Source organism: Colobus angolensis, unplaced genomic scaffold (assembly GCF_000951035.1).
Source record: "Colobus angolensis palliatus isolate OR3802 unplaced genomic scaffold, Cang.pa_1.0 Scaffold160, whole genome shotgun sequence".
NCBI lineage: Eukaryota > Metazoa > Chordata > Mammalia > Primates > Cercopithecidae > Colobus > Colobus angolensis.
The window spans coordinates 7,118,666-7,136,855 of NW_012114711.1; the positions used below are offsets into that span (position 1 = coordinate 7,118,666).

At 41.4% G+C, this 18,190-nt stretch overlaps 1 protein-coding gene across 2 annotated transcripts in view; it reads left to right on the plus strand.

Annotated features, from left to right (window-relative positions):
• The first annotated feature begins 10 nt into the window (after window positions 1–10).
• LRRN1 (leucine rich repeat neuronal 1) overlaps window positions 11–18,190 on the plus strand; it is a 47,689-nt gene continuing 29,509 nt past the window's right edge. Inside the window, exon 1 of one of the 2 annotated variants that reach the window (XM_011937249.1) lies at window positions 11–377. The gene's annotated coding sequence lies outside the window, so the exon portion shown is untranslated. Of the gene's footprint in view, window positions 378–1,128; window positions 1,522–18,190 lie in introns of those variants that run through there. The other variant, XM_011937250.1, reaches the window with a different exon arrangement.

Here is an 18,190-nt window from a genome sequence, read left to right on the forward strand (position 1 = left end):
GCGTCAGATCGGGCGGCGGTCACGGCGCGGCGGCATCCCTAGGCGCCTGGGGCGCCTTCCTCAGGACCTGGCAGCTCGCTGCCCCGCCCTCTGCACCCCACTTCTCCGACCCTCCTTCCCAATCCTGCCTCCCCCGGCCCTGGCCTCCAAGAGCCAATTGAGCCCAGTCCCGTGCAGCAGCTGTTGCTTGTGTCGCCGCCTCGTCTCCAGTCTTGGTGCTCTGCCGGGGGTCCCCCGAGGAGCCAGTGCGCGCTGCGGGCTGGGAAGGAGGCGCCGCTCAGCCGGTCCTCCTCCTCGTCTTTCTCCTCCTCCCGCTGCTGCTGCCGCGGGTGCCAGGTCCGTGCGCACTCCAACACCCCCACCCGCTGGGCCTCGGGGTAAGTGCCCTGGCCGGCCGCGCCGCGGCGGGAGGTGTGGGAGGCACCGTGGGGAAGTCGAGGCAAACTTGGTGGCGTGGGAGACTATGCAGGGTGTGGGGAACCTCGGGGTAAGATCGCGGGCCTAAGGGGGACGAGGGGGCGCGGCTCATGGAGCTGGGGAAAATGACGAAGTCGGGAAACGGGAATATAGTGCCCCGTTTCCCTCTGTCCTCCTTACCAAAAAACAAAGGTGTGGGAGAGCGCTAGTTGGGAAGGCAGGCCAGATAGAAATAGGTAAAAGGCAGTGACTGGAGCCAAGCCCGATGGATTTCAGGGGCCGACCAGGGGAGGGTGGTGCCCGGGGACTGGGAGGGAGGAGGGCTGCCGGGATGTGAACTGGGGAAGGCAGCTGGGGCTGGAGAACAGCGCGGAAAGGGGGCCCAGGGAGTTGGAAAGAGGGCCAAGAGGTGGGAAAGGAAAGTGACGGGTTATGGGAAGAGAAAAGAAAAAGGGTGTCTTGGCGGTGGCCTTGGTAAGAGAAAGGGGCAAGAGGCATAATTGACAAGGCATTGAAAGTATTGAAGTCAGAGCCTTGGGAAGAATCTACCCAACTCTCGGCGGTCCACGCAGGGACAGACCTCAGCCTGTGAGCCTTGAGCCCAGAAGAAGTGGCACCCTAAGGACGCTTGCCAGAGAGCCTAAAATGTTAGGGAAGCCTCATCCCCGCCAGGAACAGAGCCGGCGCTGAGTTCCCGGCTCGGCCGGGGTCAGAAGCGAGGAAAGTTTGCCAGCGAGTGCCCTTTGTGCTGCGTGGAGAGGGGTGTGGGCAGCCGCCGACTCGGCACTTCCCCGCCTCCCGCGGCGCCCGCCTCCCGCCCAGGGAGTCCCTGCCTGGCAGGCTGGGGTTGGGGGGAAAAGTCCAGCAGCGGGAGGGCCGCTCGTCCCGGGACGGTTCCAGGGGAGCCCGCGCGGAAACGCGGACCAGGAAACGCGGCCCGGATGCCAGATCCAGGAGAAGGGACCTTGCTTGCGGTGTTCACCGCTGTAGCCCCAACGCCAAGAACAGAGCCTGGCCGTGAGGGAATGACTGGCCGAGGTACAAATGGTTGTGAAGCACTTGAACCTCACAGGCAAAGGCTAAGAGTATAAATCCCATCCCACCGTAAGTATTTTCATTCCCAAACCTAAATTAGTAAAGGAAAAGTGGAATTCTAATTGGCTGAGGGAACAGGTACTGCCGACTTGGGCTTTTGCGTGGAGGATAAAAGACAACATGTTTTGTGTTGTTTTGCCATGACAGTCTAAATAATATTAGTGGAATAGGCTCATTATTTCATTTTTAAAAGCTAGGGCTGGAGGAGTGGAAAGTTCAGGAAGGCACTTTAATCAGTATAAATCTAGAGTAAAAGTGTTATTGGCTCCAGGGCCATATGTGTCCCGAAGTCTCTGATTTGCATGCAAATGTGAGCGGATCCTGGCAGATGTCTGGCCTCATCCATTCACATGAAGGAATTTGAAAAGACAAGGAGTCTTCAGTTAACAATAGACCTTAAGAAAATAGAATAAAGACGCAGTGTGAGTTTTTCTGTTTGGAAATTCCATGGCTTGCTGACACCTTTATTCAAGAGACAAATTCTTTAAGTGCTATTGTATTGAAAGCTCAAAGTGTTGCTTGCTCTTTACCTGGCTGTATATATTCGTGCAGTATTCAAGCTGGATATCCTGTGCTAGTTAGGAAAATGTTTGTGTGAAGCAGACAGTAACTTTAACCCACTTCCGGCGGCTTGAAGTGATTTCTGAATTGACCCCTCAACTTTTCGAGTTTTCTTTTAATAATTTGACTCTTGCTCAAATTTGGTACTCATCTTCAGAGCTATTCATTATAGTAGAAGATCGTTGTCGTTGACCGACATGAAGATCTCCTGAGAATGTCCACTGTCTGGTCAAAGTCATTTCCGTTCTTAAGGCACCAAACTTGTAGAACTGGAGGTGATGCAACTGCCCCATCCCTAGTTACCCTATTGGTTTTCAGGTCACAGAACAGTGAATGGGGAGGCAGTCGTGCAATAGACTGTGGAGCAAGGGCCTTTCTGCTGTGTCTAACATTAGCTGAGTGACCACACTGCACTGTTCACCTCTTGGCATTGTGCGACAGCTGAACAAAAGGCAGGCAGTGTGGGCCGCACGTGAGGCAGGCGATTTTATTAATACCTACGACTAACCAACCCAAGTGGTCTCTTCTTTTGTCAACCTCAAACACTGTTGAAGGGAAAAAGAACCTATTCACGGAACAGCATTTGCCCCTGTATCCTATATATTCACTGAAAGGGACATTAAAATACAACACCCCCCACCCCCCACCAGAATAAAAAGACAACATTGTTTTGGAGGGCCCAGTGTTTGGGGGGAGGGGTGGACAACAGATGTTAGTCTGCTATTTTACATGTTCCCTTAAGTTATTTTTGCAGGTTCAGTGCCTTTTATACATAAGGCGATATTTTCCCAGGAGGGGAAAAATGAATTGAATCCATTTTCAGTAAGAAAATGTTATAGCCAACTTTGCATTTTCTGTCTTAGAGCTATATAGAAGTCAGAAAGTAACAAATCATCATAATAAACTCTTAATTTAGCTCTTCACGCCTGGGATTCTGTCTTCCTGATAGAGTTGAAAGGTAACTTAAACTTGACATTTCTAGACTATAAACCATTTTGTTGTAAAGTTATCAAGGTATTTTTGAAACCTGGTAACTTAAAAACGACGCTCACATTTGTGAAACCTTATCTTTGGCAGTTAACCTGCCTGTGTAATCTTTATTCTGCAAGTCTAATGAAAGGAAAGATTAGAACTCATTCCTTGGTAAATAAAAGTAATAAAGTGTTTAATTATTAGGGATCATTCTGCTAAATAAAAGATCTCAAGACCAGATCCAACTGCAGACTGTGGTTCTAAAAAAATAACCTCAGCTAGCTCTGGTTAATGTCTGAAATTCTGGGAAAGCAAGGAAAAACTCAACCACTGATCTCTCACTAGTTAGTCTGTGCTAAGGCCACCTTCTTGACCTAACCTGCTAGAGCCATTACCACATATTCTAAAGCAGTGACACTCACGGGAATATACTAGGTACTAAAGAAAATCGGTCTCTACAGAGTTATATTGCTACTTCCCAAGCCAGTGGAATATAAATAATGATGATAAATAATCAGAATGGTGGGCTTTTTATACCACCATAAGTAGGCCATAAGTCATAAATAAAATATGGTAAATTATAGGATGCAGATGCCATTTTTACAAGACTTGCATAATGCTTACTTAAAATTTATTTTTAAGTTACAAAATAATAGTTCTCTGAATGATTCATTTCAGCACTAATGTCAGGTTATTCAAATATTGTATTTAATTTTTAAAAATTATGCTGAACATCTGTTTTGGGTTAAGCCACTCTGGAGATAAAGCAAATTCCATTTTGGAATCATATGATCATTTAGAGTCGCATGTTTCTGGGAACAATGAAAGTATCTTTAACTCATGAATAGAGCTTTGATTAATATTTAATTCAGGATGAACTTACATAGATGAAGTCAGAAAAACATTTATTCTCTTGTTTTGGCTCAAAGTACAGAATAGAGATAAAAGTTAAACCCTATCTGTAAAATTCAGTACTTTAGTGACCAAGGGATCCATTTGTTCTCAAGTCTTTTTAGGTGAAGTTTGCTTTTTAATTTCTTGTTTTAGCATATTAGCATTCACCTACTTTATACATCTATTACAGAATGTAGCCTCCCAAGTTTTCAAATATAGATAAATGCATGATAAATGGTTTATTGACATTGCATTATAATCCATGATAAAATGATAAATGTTTCCAGACTTTATGGGCACCCTGTAGAACTGTTAAGCATATTATCCAATAATTAAAATACATACCATTTTATGTTACAGTCTTTTAAAGGAAACAATATGCAAGCTTTACTACTATTGTATTTTTTACTTTTTGAATGTTTTCAAAGCTCTAGGCAAATGTCGGGAGTTATTAACAATTTTATCACTTGATTGATTGGTTAGCAAGCTATTATCCAGTCATAGCTGGATGATCTTGGATCAGTTGCTTAACTCCATGCCAACCTTCAATTTTGTCATGTATAACATAATCAAGTTGGGAGAATAAGGCTGGAAGGACTAACTGCCATAATCAGCGAGATAAACTAAAAGGTTTATGTAAGCCATACCTCCAGTACCACAATTAACATAAACATTTAACTTATATGGAACCATTTTATCTAATGAACTGAGATGCGAAGAAGCTAAGGGTGAACTTGGAATAATACATTCCCAAGGTCCTGTCCACTCTGACTTCAGAGTACTCCCTAAAGATGCTGCTGTGTCAGCTTAAGACACTTAGTTTTAAAATCTGTGGAGTGAAAACTGCTTTTAGAGTGGCTTATTGCCTTCCATTTATACTCTTTATTGCTCAGAGGTTGGAGTGTTATTTGAAAGCTCTGATTAATATAAATGAGTTGTAATTTTCCAACCCAGGCTGTCCTAGCTCACATCTATTATACCACTGGCAGACATGTGGACTCCACAGCTGTCCCCTCATTTGTGTATGAAACAGACACACTGGTGGCATTTTTGGTTACCATAGTTACATTAACAATATATATATGACATGACATCCTTCTATGTGAAAGGTTTCTGTGGCAGATATTTTGTAGACCTGGGAGTAAAGGAAAACTATTTAAGTTTGGGGAACACATAAATTAGTCTGCCATTGTATTCTGGAGCCACCATTTCAATCCAGGGAAGAGAGCCATCCTACAGTGGTGTCCAGGAAAGGGCAATCTTGGAAACAAAGATTTTCAAGGGAGGCATTTCCAGCAATGCCTAACCTCTTCAGGAGAATGTCCATTGAATATTAATTTCAAAATATTTGCTTTTCCTATTTATGACTGCCCTTTGTGAGATAATGTATTAGCCTAGTCATTTTCAATTTGTAGGGGCACAGTGGGCAGTACCAATATTAGCATCTATCTCAGTAAGACCTAGGAAACAAAAAATGAGTTTGCACTGTTAAGCAGTGAGCCACAGAAAGAATCATCCTTTAGAAAAACTAAAAAAGCTTTAAAAGAAAGAAATGTGGCTTAATTGGTTTCATGCCTATAATTTTCCCCTCTAGAAAAAAAATGTTAGCATGGCAATAAAGAATATCATTAACCTGCATTGTTATTTCACAATAGTGATAAGTCTTAATTTGCATCCATAATAATCAGTGTAATCAAGTACTGTACAGAGAATCAGGAAGGCGCAGGCTCAATTCCCAGCAGTGACACTAATGACTCAATGTCTGACCTTCTGGATGTCCTGCAATCCTCCTGGTGCTTCACGGCCCTATCAGAGTTGTGCATTAAAGGATCCAGGAACACTGGTAGATGATTTAAATATTACCAGTGCAAATAATTTGATTTCTGTCCCAAGAGCTAGAATTATATGGAGAGCTAATGGTCTGGGCACAGCCCCTACCTTTCTGCAAGGTGATGTTTCTGGTCCCTAATTCCATAGCTAAGAGATTTTGTTTTTCTCTCCCTAGCATTGACAGTTGCTCACCACCTCACCTGGGCCCACCTGAGGGGAAAAATTTTACCAGGGGTACAGGAAGCCATTTACAATCATTAAACATTTGTTCACCCCACAAGTATATGTTGAGCACCTGCTGTATGCCAGGCATTACAGAAAGCAATAAAACTAAAATAAGTTAGCTTGATTTTTTTCTGCAGCTTGTACATTGGAGCATTTTGTTTCCATTAACCTATGCATTCTCCTACAAGTATTTCTTGAGTGCTCTGCATGAAAAAGGCATTCTGCACAGAGGATTTCAACCAAGGGTGATTTTTGACTCTGAGGGGACATCTGGCAATATTTGGAGACCTTTTTTTGTCAGCTGCTGTCACAAGTGAGGGTAGAAATGAAGGTGGTATACTGGCATCTAATGGGTAGAAGCCAGGGATGCTGCTCAACAAAATGCACAGCACAGGACAGCCCCACAATGAAGAATTATCTGGTCCAAATGTCAGCAGTGCCAAGGATCCTGCCTCTGCCCTCAGTGAGCTTCAGTCTGGTCGGGGTTACAGAAAGGAGACTGACAAGTGCAGCATAGTGTGCTATGATGGTGAGAGTGCAGGCTACAGAAGTACAAAAGCAGCAGCCTTAATTCAGATGTCGGCTGCCAGCAGAGGCTTTATGAAACATACTGGTTAATTCACAGAACGGGCTTTTACCTGCCACACAAGTGCTCAGCGGGAGACGATTTTCGATCTAGCCTCGTTGAACATAAGTGGGTTGGATGGTTGCTTGAGAGAGGGTGGACTCCTTAAGTTTGTCGAGAACTTTAAACTGAAGATGGAGTTAATTCCTTGTAGGACTTGGTCAGAATTCAGTGTGTCTTGAGTAAACAGGAGAGGAGGCTGGAAACAGAAAGTCGATAGCAATAAACATAGGACAGCACATGCTGCATGAAGAGAAGATGCAGCTGAGTTGACAAAGCTGTCACTGCCTCATATTTTAGAGCTTTAAACTTTGCCAGATCCTTAAATATGTATCTCATTTGACCTGTAACATCCTGAGATACCACATGTGATTGTTCTTTCTCCTTTTCCCCAATAACTGAGAGATCAGAGTCATGGAAAGGTTCATTGTGACTGTGGACAAGTCAGTCAACGAAGTTCATCTATAAAAGAAGAGGTCTTGTGAGGCTCCTCTTCCTAGCACAAGTTGAATTTGTCTGGGGTCACGCATCTAGGGGAAGACTGGAGGTGGGATAAGACACGAGACTCCTGCCTCTCTCAGACCTAGTGTCTTCCACTCAGATGGTAGCTGCTTCCTGAACTGTGGAGTCCTAACCGGTAACAAGATGACGGTGACTCAGCATGCTAGCTCTTGGGTTACCAAAAAAAGCAAGGACCTGCGATGCATCAGTTAAAAAGTATCATGCAGGGAAACTTCAACTGGGTTTCCCCTCCACCTAAGGATTAATCACACCCCCTCCCTAATGGCTTATCTTAAGCTGACCGTAGCCACTTAAAAAATACTTGTGACAATCTGGGAAGGAAGATTCATAGGAGAGTGCAGCTAGAGTTAGAAAACAAGATAGAAAATGGGACAACCCAGAACATGTGGGACGAATGAACTTTTTTTTATGATTTTTTGTTGATTTTTGTTTTTTCTTTGATAGGAACATTTTAACTTTCAGAGAATAATGACCAGTGTATACAGATATGCACACATATCACACATATAGAGCAGGGAAGACAGATTTCGTACAAGTTTATGTTTGTTTCTTGTTTGTTTAGTAAGACTTGCACATCAGAACGAGTTTTGGAGAGAACGTTCCCTCAAGGTCTTATTTCTGGTTTCTCTGGGTTGATGAGTGTAAGGTTTCCTATGAGAAGTAAGACTGAGAAGCCACATGACTACTCAAGGTTCTTTTCATTCTCTGTGGTTTCCAGGATCAGGAGTGAGAGTTAGGTAGGACTTCAGCCATATCCTGAGCGTTTCCAGGACACATGTGGAATCTACGTGAACTCTTCGGACCATCAGAGAACCATAAGGACAGTGCAGTAGCAATGACTGGCTTTCTCCAGGTTGTTATTCCAACTGATTGTGGTTCTGTGCAATGAGGACTACATGTAAGGCCTAACACCCAAAGGACCAGTTAGCTTTGCTGTGTTCTACAGGGACATAGCCAGCTTCCTCACATACTCACAAACATCCTTTCTCACGGGAAGGCCATGTGAAAAACGTAGGTCACTTCAAAGCCATCTGAAGGCAAAACACAAAATATGTGGGCAAATGCTGGTGGGATATTTTTCTCTTCATGCATTCATTCACACTGTCAAATTGGAGTCCCGGTGAACAAGTTCCCAAATGGCTTCACTACCAGGATTGATCTCTGGAGCGAGAGATTAGTTCTATGCAAATGAGATGCTTTAGTGACCACCATTTTTCCTAATGTAGCATATAGTAGTAGCAGTAGAATAATGATATCCTACACTGTGCCTTTCCAACGTGTTGGGACCCACCACCAACACCTTATGTGCATTAACTCCTTTAATCCTTGCAACAACTCTGTGATGTAGACACCCTATAGCTCAGGAAACCAAGGCAGACTGCAACTATGTAACTTGCCCAAGGTCAAACAACTAGTGTGTATGTAATAAATATTTGTCAAGTGGATGAATGAATGAATGGATACACATCTGTTTTAGAGGAGAGTCCTTTATTTGAATTCTCAGTTTATGGCATTCCTGCTTCCCAGGCAGGGCATTTTCAAGAACTGCCTCTGTGACTTGTGAATGATAGGGGAAGAGCTGGTCAGTGGAGAAGCAGGGGTTGAACTTGGGTCTTTCTGACTCGACACCTATACTGTTAAAGTGCTTGGCTATGTTTCTTCCTCCTTAATTGCAGCGATAAAACAAGAGGACTGGACTACGTTAGCTCTCAGCCCATTCCACTCAAAAAATTACATGATTCCATATTAAAGTCTATGTAAAATAATTCACCTTTTTTTTTTTTTTACTACTTTTAATTTTGAAATCTAGTTTGGTATTTTTATTTAACCAATCATTGAATTATCTTTTAAAATTATTATTAACAACATATTTATAAACCCTCTTTAATCATTTTAAATGGATGAGAATGCATACAGATTGCATTCTCCTAACCATTACCATCTCACTGCCTATTAAGTTATATCATCATTGTCTAAATTTAGAAGGTGTCTAAAAATTGAAAAGCATCTTTTGTTACACAGGGAAAAGACAGGTAAAGTGATTAATTTTGAAAAAATTGCTGCCGATATTTGCAGAAATAAGTAGATTGCTGAATCTAATGAATAGTATTGAATGATTTTTTTTTTTTCTTTAAGATGGAGCCTTGTTTCTGTCGCCCAGGCTGGAGTGCAGTGGCGCGATCTTGGCTCACTGCAGCCTCTGTCTCCGGGGTTCAAGCAATTCTTGTGCCTCAGCCTCCTGAGTAGCTGGGATCACAGGTGCCTGTCACCATGCCCAGCTAATTTTTGTATTTTTAGTAGAGACAGGGTTTCACCATGTTAGCCAGACTACTCTCAAACTCATGACCTCAAGATATCCACCTGCCTTGGCCTCCCAAAGTGCCAGGATTACAGGCGTGAGCCACCACGCCCAGCCACGAAGAGTACTAAATGATTTTTATGAGCTTCAAACTGCTAGCAGTATTAAAAACTACTACTTGAGATTCGCTTCTAAAGATTGTTTTGCTTTAAGGTGTCCTTCTGACAGGCAAGTGAAGCATCAGAGCAGTGTGTCAGTCACTGCCATCGTGTTACAGGACGTGCAGCCTAAGGCAGGGGAAGGAGTGGGTAACAAGACATGTCCTAGATTTGGGAAGAATTAGTTTCAGAACTGCTTCTCAGCTCTGTGATCTAGAGTGATTTCATGGAACCTCAGTATCTACATCTGCAAAATGGGATAATAATAGAGCCTGCCTTTTAGAATCGTTGGAATCATTCAGTGAGAACATGCATATAAAGTCCTTAGAACAGTTCCTGTTCCAAGGTACATACTTAGCATACAGTAGCAATGAGTAGAAGTATTTATGTTCACATCTGATATTTCTGCTGCTACAAGGTCTGCATTCTGAGGATGCTAATTCTGAGGCAAGCGGAGAGATTTTAAGGGACAAGAAGACTCAGACTAGATATTTTATGAAGTCAGTAGTTCACATGGCTGTCACCTTTTGTGGTAGACCCCTAGATTGCTTTATATTTGTCCAGACATGAGAAATCTGGATTCTGCTGATGTGCCTTGAAAGAACTGGCAAACAGGTGAATACATTAGAGCCTTTTTTTGTTTGTTTCTAGATCCTCTTCTGTATCCCACTCTCTCTTTTCTGTCTGAAAATATTATAATGCCCCTAAATGGTAATTCATGGAATCACATTTTCCAAATAAAGAGAATGGGTTAGATTCAGAGTTATCATTCCACCAAGAAGAGCTGAATTTAAGACATTGTAACAAACCCAAAAGCTTCATCTCTCTGCATCCATTGTGATATTAAGGTTGTTGGGCCATGTAAAACTCTGAGAACAATGCTGAGCGTCTTGTAAATGGTCCATAGACAATGCAGCTACCATTGTTATTGTTAATTCTTAGTATCATCGTCATTATAAAACGTTACCTTGTACTTGACCAAACCACAAGGCTCCTGGTTAGGACCAGATTAGAACAGTGCAATTTAGCCACAAATCTTTCTGGAAGCAAGAGAAAGTCACCAGGCATGCTGGGCATGGTGGTGCACACCTGTAGTCCCAGTTACTTGGGAGGCTGAGGCGGGAGGATCACCTGAACCCAGGAGGTCCAGGCTGCAGTGATTCCTGATCACACCACTGCGCTCTAGCCGGAGTGACAAAGCAAGACGTTGTCTCTTAAAAAAAAAGAAAAGAAAGAAAAAAAAAGAGAGACAGTCACCAGGCAAGCCAAATCAGGTGTGACCCTTAGGGAGATCCCTGGTGAACCCACAGAGGCCGGTTGCTATGAGTTGGCCTCCCTAGTACCTCCCATGTTTCAGCTAGCTGATTTTCACTTGCACATGAAGGGAAGAGTTGAGGATACCATTAACTTGATTTTCTTTGAATTCTTTGTGAGATGGAAATAGTAATTATTTGTAGAGAACTTCATATTCATTGTCTTGTTTAATCCTCATCATCAGTGCTTCCCAATTGCTGTGACCACATTTACAGGTAATTGTAGATATCCATACTCTTAGCTCTGGGGGAAAGCCAGTACCGCATAGCTGGTCACCTGGCTACCCTTGCAAGCCAATAAATAGAGTTTTCTAAGTGTGCTGAGAGGAACACATACCAGCTCTGGGAGTTATGTGTTACCCCATTTTAAAGATGTGGGAAAAAAACACCCGAGACAAGGATCTTCCCAGTATCTTACAGCTAGTAAGAAGTATGTGTAGGAACAATACTCTTAACTCTGGTTTTCCTGCAGACCGAGTTAGTCACACTGTCCTTGATTTCCCCACATCTCCTTGTCCTCACTCAAGTCTAGCATGTGTTATCTTTATTTACATCCTGTAATACCACCACCACCAAGCAGCTCCTTAAGGGAAAAGACTGTGACTGAGTCTTAGGTCCCTGACACCTATGAAAGCATTTGGCATGTGGAAAATGTACTTAGCAAATATTCAGTCATTGAAAGAGGAAAGGAATTTCCATATCATATGTCTATTTCATTTTGCCATATTGCTTCTTTAAAGTAATTTTTACAAAGTTATTTCATCTGTATTTTGGTAGAAAATGAGTAGTTCATAAACCTGTATTATACTCAGAGATATTACTATGTTACTGCTTTAGAGAGGTTATTATAGAAAGTTGAGCTCATTTGGGAGTGCTTTTTGTGATATTATTGCCAAGGAAGTGTTATTAATCAAAAAGTATTCATCAAATGCATATCGAGTATCAAGTGCTATTAGAAAGGTGATACGAGGGTTGAAGAAAATGTACATGGTGTTATTTCTGTCCAGACAAGTTTCCAGACTCATTCGGGAGATAGAGTGAATAGAAGCAAATCAAAATAATTAAGTGATCATCTGTAGGAATTCTGCAACAAAGCAGAAAAACAGGAGCTCAGACCAGACGGGTTTGAATCTCAACTCTGTCACGTAATAGCTGTGCTCAGTATTGGTTAAAAGACTCAATTTATTGCCCCCAAACTCATCTGTAGAAAGGAGAAATAATGTCTACCCATAGGGCTGCTATGAGAATGTATGGGAAAGCACTTGGTACAGTTCTTAGAACATGACATTCACTGCAGTCCTTTGGTGGATATCGACAGCCCCACTTGTGTGCAGATCTTCTTCTGTGAGCTGGGAGTACAGTGGTGAGCAAAACAGATGATGTGTGCTCCTTTCCCATGTGGAACTTGCTGTCTGATGTGAGGTAAAAGCAATAATCCAATTATCACACAAGTCAGTGTAAAATGATGGCTGTGTTAAGTCCAGTGAAGAAGTACATGAGGCCAGGAGAATGTAACATAAAGCCTTCGAAGAAAAGACCTCCCTAAAGAAGTGATGTTTATTTAAGCCAAAATCTGAAGGTCATGGGAGAGTTAGCCAGGCAAAGGGTATGGAGAGGGAAGAGCTTGGTAAGCCAGAGCCCAGAGGTGAGAAGGACTTTGGTATGTTTGATCAACAGGGAGAAGACCAGTGAGGCTTAGAATAGAATAAAAGGGGACCTTCTTTTCTGCCTACTTCCAAAGTGCACTTGGAGTTCAGAGAAGGCAGAACTTGTACAAAGTTCAGCAAAGGAAGAGACTGCGTCCTATACCAAAGAGATATGTCACCATAACAGAAGGGTTGAATTGGTGGAGAGGGAAATTGTGTGAGCAATTCTATTGAGTCTTGGCAGGTTGGGTGGCATGCCAGTGTCTTACATGTGTGGACTGGCATATGCCACGTCGGGCACACCAGGAAGAAAGTTTCTTCTCCATTTCTGTGTGGCTTTGAGCATGTTGATTAACTTCTCTGAATCTTGGTTGTAAAAAAAAAAAAAAGAAAGAAAGATGTAGCACCACAAGTTTGTGAGAATGGGAAGATATAATGCATGTGAACATGGCACATAGTGTCTAGTAAATTAGCTTACCTTGTTTTATTTTCTGCTCTTTATTGCCTTTTTCTTCCCAATTCTACATTTTCCTTTCATTGTAGTGAACCTCTGATTAAGACACTTGCTAATTGACAACACATCACCTGTGTTGCCCACAGATGTAGATTTTTTGTAGTAGTTTGGTGATAGCTGAAACATTTCTCTTGCTTGGCATGCAAACGCTTCATGCGTGCACTATCATTCTCATTCATGAACTCATTGTGTAAAATGCACTCAGCCATATCTGGCTGCTGTTCACATGAACAGAGGTGATTGCTGGTGTGTGTCAAATGCACTTAGCCACATCTGGCTGCTGTTTGCATGAACAAAGGTGACTGATGGTGAGTAGACAAGATCCTCCACAAGCTTTAGATGGCAATTTCATTGGGGCTGTAATGACCATAACACTTAGTTGTTATTGATTTGTCCTCAGTGGAGAGATGTACTTTTCTGCCTGATCTTAATTATGGGTGGTAATATTAGACCATTTCAACATTGAGTTAGCATTTTGCCCTTGTAACAATTTGTTTTAGTTCCATCTTTGTATTGACTTATAAGTAAATTTAGACACTATTACCAAATACTTATGAGAAAAAGATAGTGGGGGTAGAGTTGCTTATTTTTCAGCAAGATGCTGAGTTATCCTTTATGGCAGTAAATCTTGGACTCCCCTGCACCCTTTTATTCCTAACCTGCGTTTCTCTCTGTGTCTCTTGAGATCTTAAGTCTTCTACTTACTAGATTATGAGAAAAACTCCCAAATTTGTCTCCAACCATAGCGTCACTTCCAAACTCCGGTTCTATGTTTCCAAATGCCTGCTGCATATTTTCACCCTGAAAATCACAACATCACTGAAGCAGCAAGAGGAAGAAGTGGTTTCCGGGATGCAGAGTGAACTGTGGCTGTACAAGAGGAGAGAGAATGTTCCTTTTGTAGAGGAATGAAACCCCTGCCTATTAACTCAGCAGGGAGGGAACCAGGAGGAGAAGTACTCCAACCTGTCTTTTCCCACCCTCTTCTAATCATTCAAATGGAAACTCACCCCACTCCCAAAATGAGCTCCTGTCATTGCTGGCCCTTATCTTGTTTTGAGAACTGCTGTTATCACATCACTCAGGCTCAATCTTGAAATTATTTTTAACTCTTCCCTCCCCTGTCTGCACATCTAGTCAACTGCAGTATCCAATAGATGCCTCTCTAGTTATAGTTCCCTAGTGTCTTTTACATATGGCGCTGCTTCTTTGTTCCTGTGAACACCACCCCAGTTCCAGCCCTTATCACCTCTCCTTTAGCTTATTGAAAGTACTTCTTAACCAGTTTCCCCCTATGTAGTGTGCCTCCTCTCCAGTCTAACATACAGCTGGTGGACTCATCTTTCAGAATTATAGAAGGGATCCCATGGTTCCCCTGTAAAGAGGCATTAAATGGTCCCCCCTGGCTATAGTATTGTGCTGGATATTCTTGATGTCCCTCCAGTTCCACCCGGTACCCCTTTCCACTTTGCTTTGTACCCCAGGAATCAGATGTATATGGACTGTACCCATAAATGGGTCCCTTGCTTCTTGTTGGGTTCTGCATCCTGTGGTAGCTCAGGGTTGCTTGCCCATCCTTTTTGAGTTGACTTTAACCTTGCCCATCCCTTCTGCTATTGTTTGAATGTATGCATCCCTCTAAAATTTGTGTATTGGAACTTAAACCCCAACGTGATGGTATTAAGAGGTGGGGCCTTTTGGGAAGTGATGAAGTAATGAGGGCTCTGCCCTCATGAGTGGACTAATGCTCTTATAAAAGAGATTGAAGGGAGTTCTTTAGTCTCCTTTTGTCCTTCCATCTCCTCTGCCATGTGAGCATGTGAGGACACGGCTTCAGTTTTGTCTTTGCCCCCTTCTGCCATGTGAAGACACAGAAAGAAGGCAGCATCTTCAAAGTAGAGAGCAGGCCTCACCAGACACCACATCTCCTGGTACATTGATTTTGGACTTCCCAGCCTCCAGAACTGTGAGAAAATAAATTTGTATTCTTTATAAATTACCCAGTCTCAAGTATTTTATTGTAGTGACAGGAATGGCGTAAGACATCTTATAAATGTTCCCTTTTTAAAACCTGTCTTTATTCATTCCCTCTTTAATGTACCATCTGTTTTCTTCTAAGTCTCTGACAAGGATGAGAAATCAGAGAAAACTCCTTAGTGAAGCATAAAGGCCCTCCATATCTAGGAACCATCCTACCTTCCTGTCTAGATTTCTGTTGCTACTGTGGCATAGCCAAAATCCCATTCAAAATGAAAGCGTTCCTATTTTGTCCCCTATTGGTGTCTGCTGCCTTGGCACCTTTACACTAGTGGCATGCCTGTAAATGTTTAACAACTGGCTCTCCAAAAAGGTAAGCCCTCCTTTTTATGACCAATTTTAAGCTACCAGTGTGATGTCTCTGAACTCAGATTTGGAAAGAAATGCTCACAACTGGCTCAGAATACCACCGCTTTGTGTACAACTCCCCCTCCATCTGGGATGCTCCACAGCTTTCCCCACCTCCCCTGCCACTGCCCTCTGTGCCTTATACAGAATAGTAGCTCAATAAACTATTTTAATTCATTTCTATCACTCCTGTGGGCATTTGGGATGGCACAAAAACTACTTACTAGCCACATGTTGATGGTAATATTTGTGTACCCAGAATCTTTTGGTGAGTGCCAGCATAGGTACTAGTTGGATTTTTGAGACTTGAAAACCCTGAAGTGAAAATAAAATAACTACTTGCTCACATTTTATGCTAAGTTGGTGAAGCATACTACTTAATGTGGCTTAATTCTCCAATAAAATAATTCTCATTTTCTGGTCTTGTTTTCAAATTATGTCTTCATTATCCTCAATTAAATGTAATTTGAAGTAATAATAAACCACCATTAAAATATATTTCCTCACTATTATAACCATTTGAATGTTCTATAGTTTAAATTATGTCCCCTTAAATAAAAAATTCTACAGAAAATTTTAAGGTACGTGTTCATCCTAGACATATAAGATTGCACTGCAATTTACTCTAAAATTTATTTTATTAAGAAATAACCTTTCCTTAGTCTTTCTAAGAGACAACTTTAATTTTGCTTCATTTAAAACATTTCTATATTGAAAGTTCAAAATCCAACTACAATTTCTATTAGAAAACTAGGAGGTAAACCAATAAAGATGATCTTATAATAGCATTGGATTCTTTTATATTTTAATGGTTATGAAGGACAATGTGGATATTCAAGTAAAATTTTTCTTTTTACTTTTAATAATAAACATATTAGTTGAAGAGAGATTGTAGAATGCACTATTATTTATAATGCATTTTAATGTTCTCAGCTGTTCCTTTGCACCATATGATTACACAGGCCTAAGCTGTGTAATTAAGGACCATCCACTAATGTGCACTGGTGGATTTACAGTGTCCAGGTCATCAATGATCTGAGTACTTTGAGTATCGGACCGTTAGTTGCAAATGCATACTAAGATAGGGGAAGACACTGGCATCAAGGAAAAGCTATAATAAGAAACTCTTTCAAATTCAGGGACATAACTTTCACCTGATTTTAATTTACCAAACAATTAAAAAACCTGATTAACAGAAATCCTAATTAACTAGATCCTCTCCACCCTCAGTCTACTTTTAGAAGAAAAGGGAAGACTGGAAGAAAATAATTTAACCAGGGCTTTTGATTAAGAAAAAAATATTCCAATATGAGTTCATTATTAGGGCCTTGAAGAAAACTATGTCTTAATAAAAAATATATAACCACCCGTATTAAAGGCAAAAATATAGGTATTACAATTTGAAACTACAAAAGCTTTCTAGGAAACCTTCAGTCAAACAGAAAATTAAATTTGCAAATTCCCTGATCCTAATGCTCTCGTTAACCAAGGTTTCACTCTACAAGTTAGTTTTCTTCTACGTGTCTAAAAGAAGGCCGCAATGTACTCTTGGGGTCCAATAAGACAATTAAGGCAGGTGGTATCACAGAAAGGTCCTGCGCAACGAACTTGGCTTTAACCTCAGCGGGTTCACCTATAGCTGTGGGAATTGTGACATTACTTGAATTAGTCATGATTCGCCAGAGAAAGAGAATGAATAGGATGGGTGATTGATTGATTGATTGATAGGATAGATAAGATATGATAGAGAGATTTATTACAGGAATTGGCCTACCTGATTGTGGAGACTGAAGCCCCACCACCTGCCATCTATAAGCTGGAAAACTGATGTTCTGTCCCAGTGTTGTAAGAATGTAGGTAAAGCACCTTCCACAGTTTCTGTTTTGTATTCTGTTCCCCACCCCTGTCTTTGGCCACTTACTTAGAGACCCACTGTGGCCCCCAAGCCTTCAGAGGGAAGGTTTCAACAAGCAGGCACACCTCTACTTCATTTTCTTGCAGTGATTAAAAATGTCTAGTTCTTTAAGTCTTTATTAGAAATAGTCATAAAAAATAGTTTAGAAAAGGAATTTGAAACAAAGTTTATTTTAAGAGTTCAGGGACAGATGGCTTCACTTTGCTTCTTTAAAAAAAGATGGCATTCAATGTGGTTGGGTTCTATTAAGTCAAAGGACAAGTACTGTGTCATTCACCCAAGCACTGCTGTCTTTAACCTTGACTAGCAGGAACTTTTATGTTAAATGTATGCACACTTCTGTATATCTGTCTTCAAATTTTAAAGGAACATTTTCATGTGGAAGGGATATGTTCTTGACATTTTCTCAGTCTAAAGTTTAAACAGCACTTCGTCTTCTAATTAGCAAATCCTAAGCAGTCAGGCTCTTTAGAGAAATATCACTAGATCAGAGCTAAAGGCTCCCATCTTAAGGACATTGGATATTCGTTTTTTTTTGCTTAATAAAAATATTGTTAAAATGTCAGATAATTAGTACAGATTACTACTGGTTTAAAAAATATAACAAAAGACAGTACAGAACTCTAGATGAGCAGAGAAAAATGCAATAAATGTTCTGAAATGAATGTGAAAATGTTAGCCATTTCCTTGATGAGGAGAATTATCCTCTCCATTACAAACTAAACTTTAATTCAGTCTGGGAGCAAAAGCAAATCTGATATAGTCTAATGGAATTGCTTGACTTGATCAGCATCCAAAAATCTATGGCTCGGTATTAGC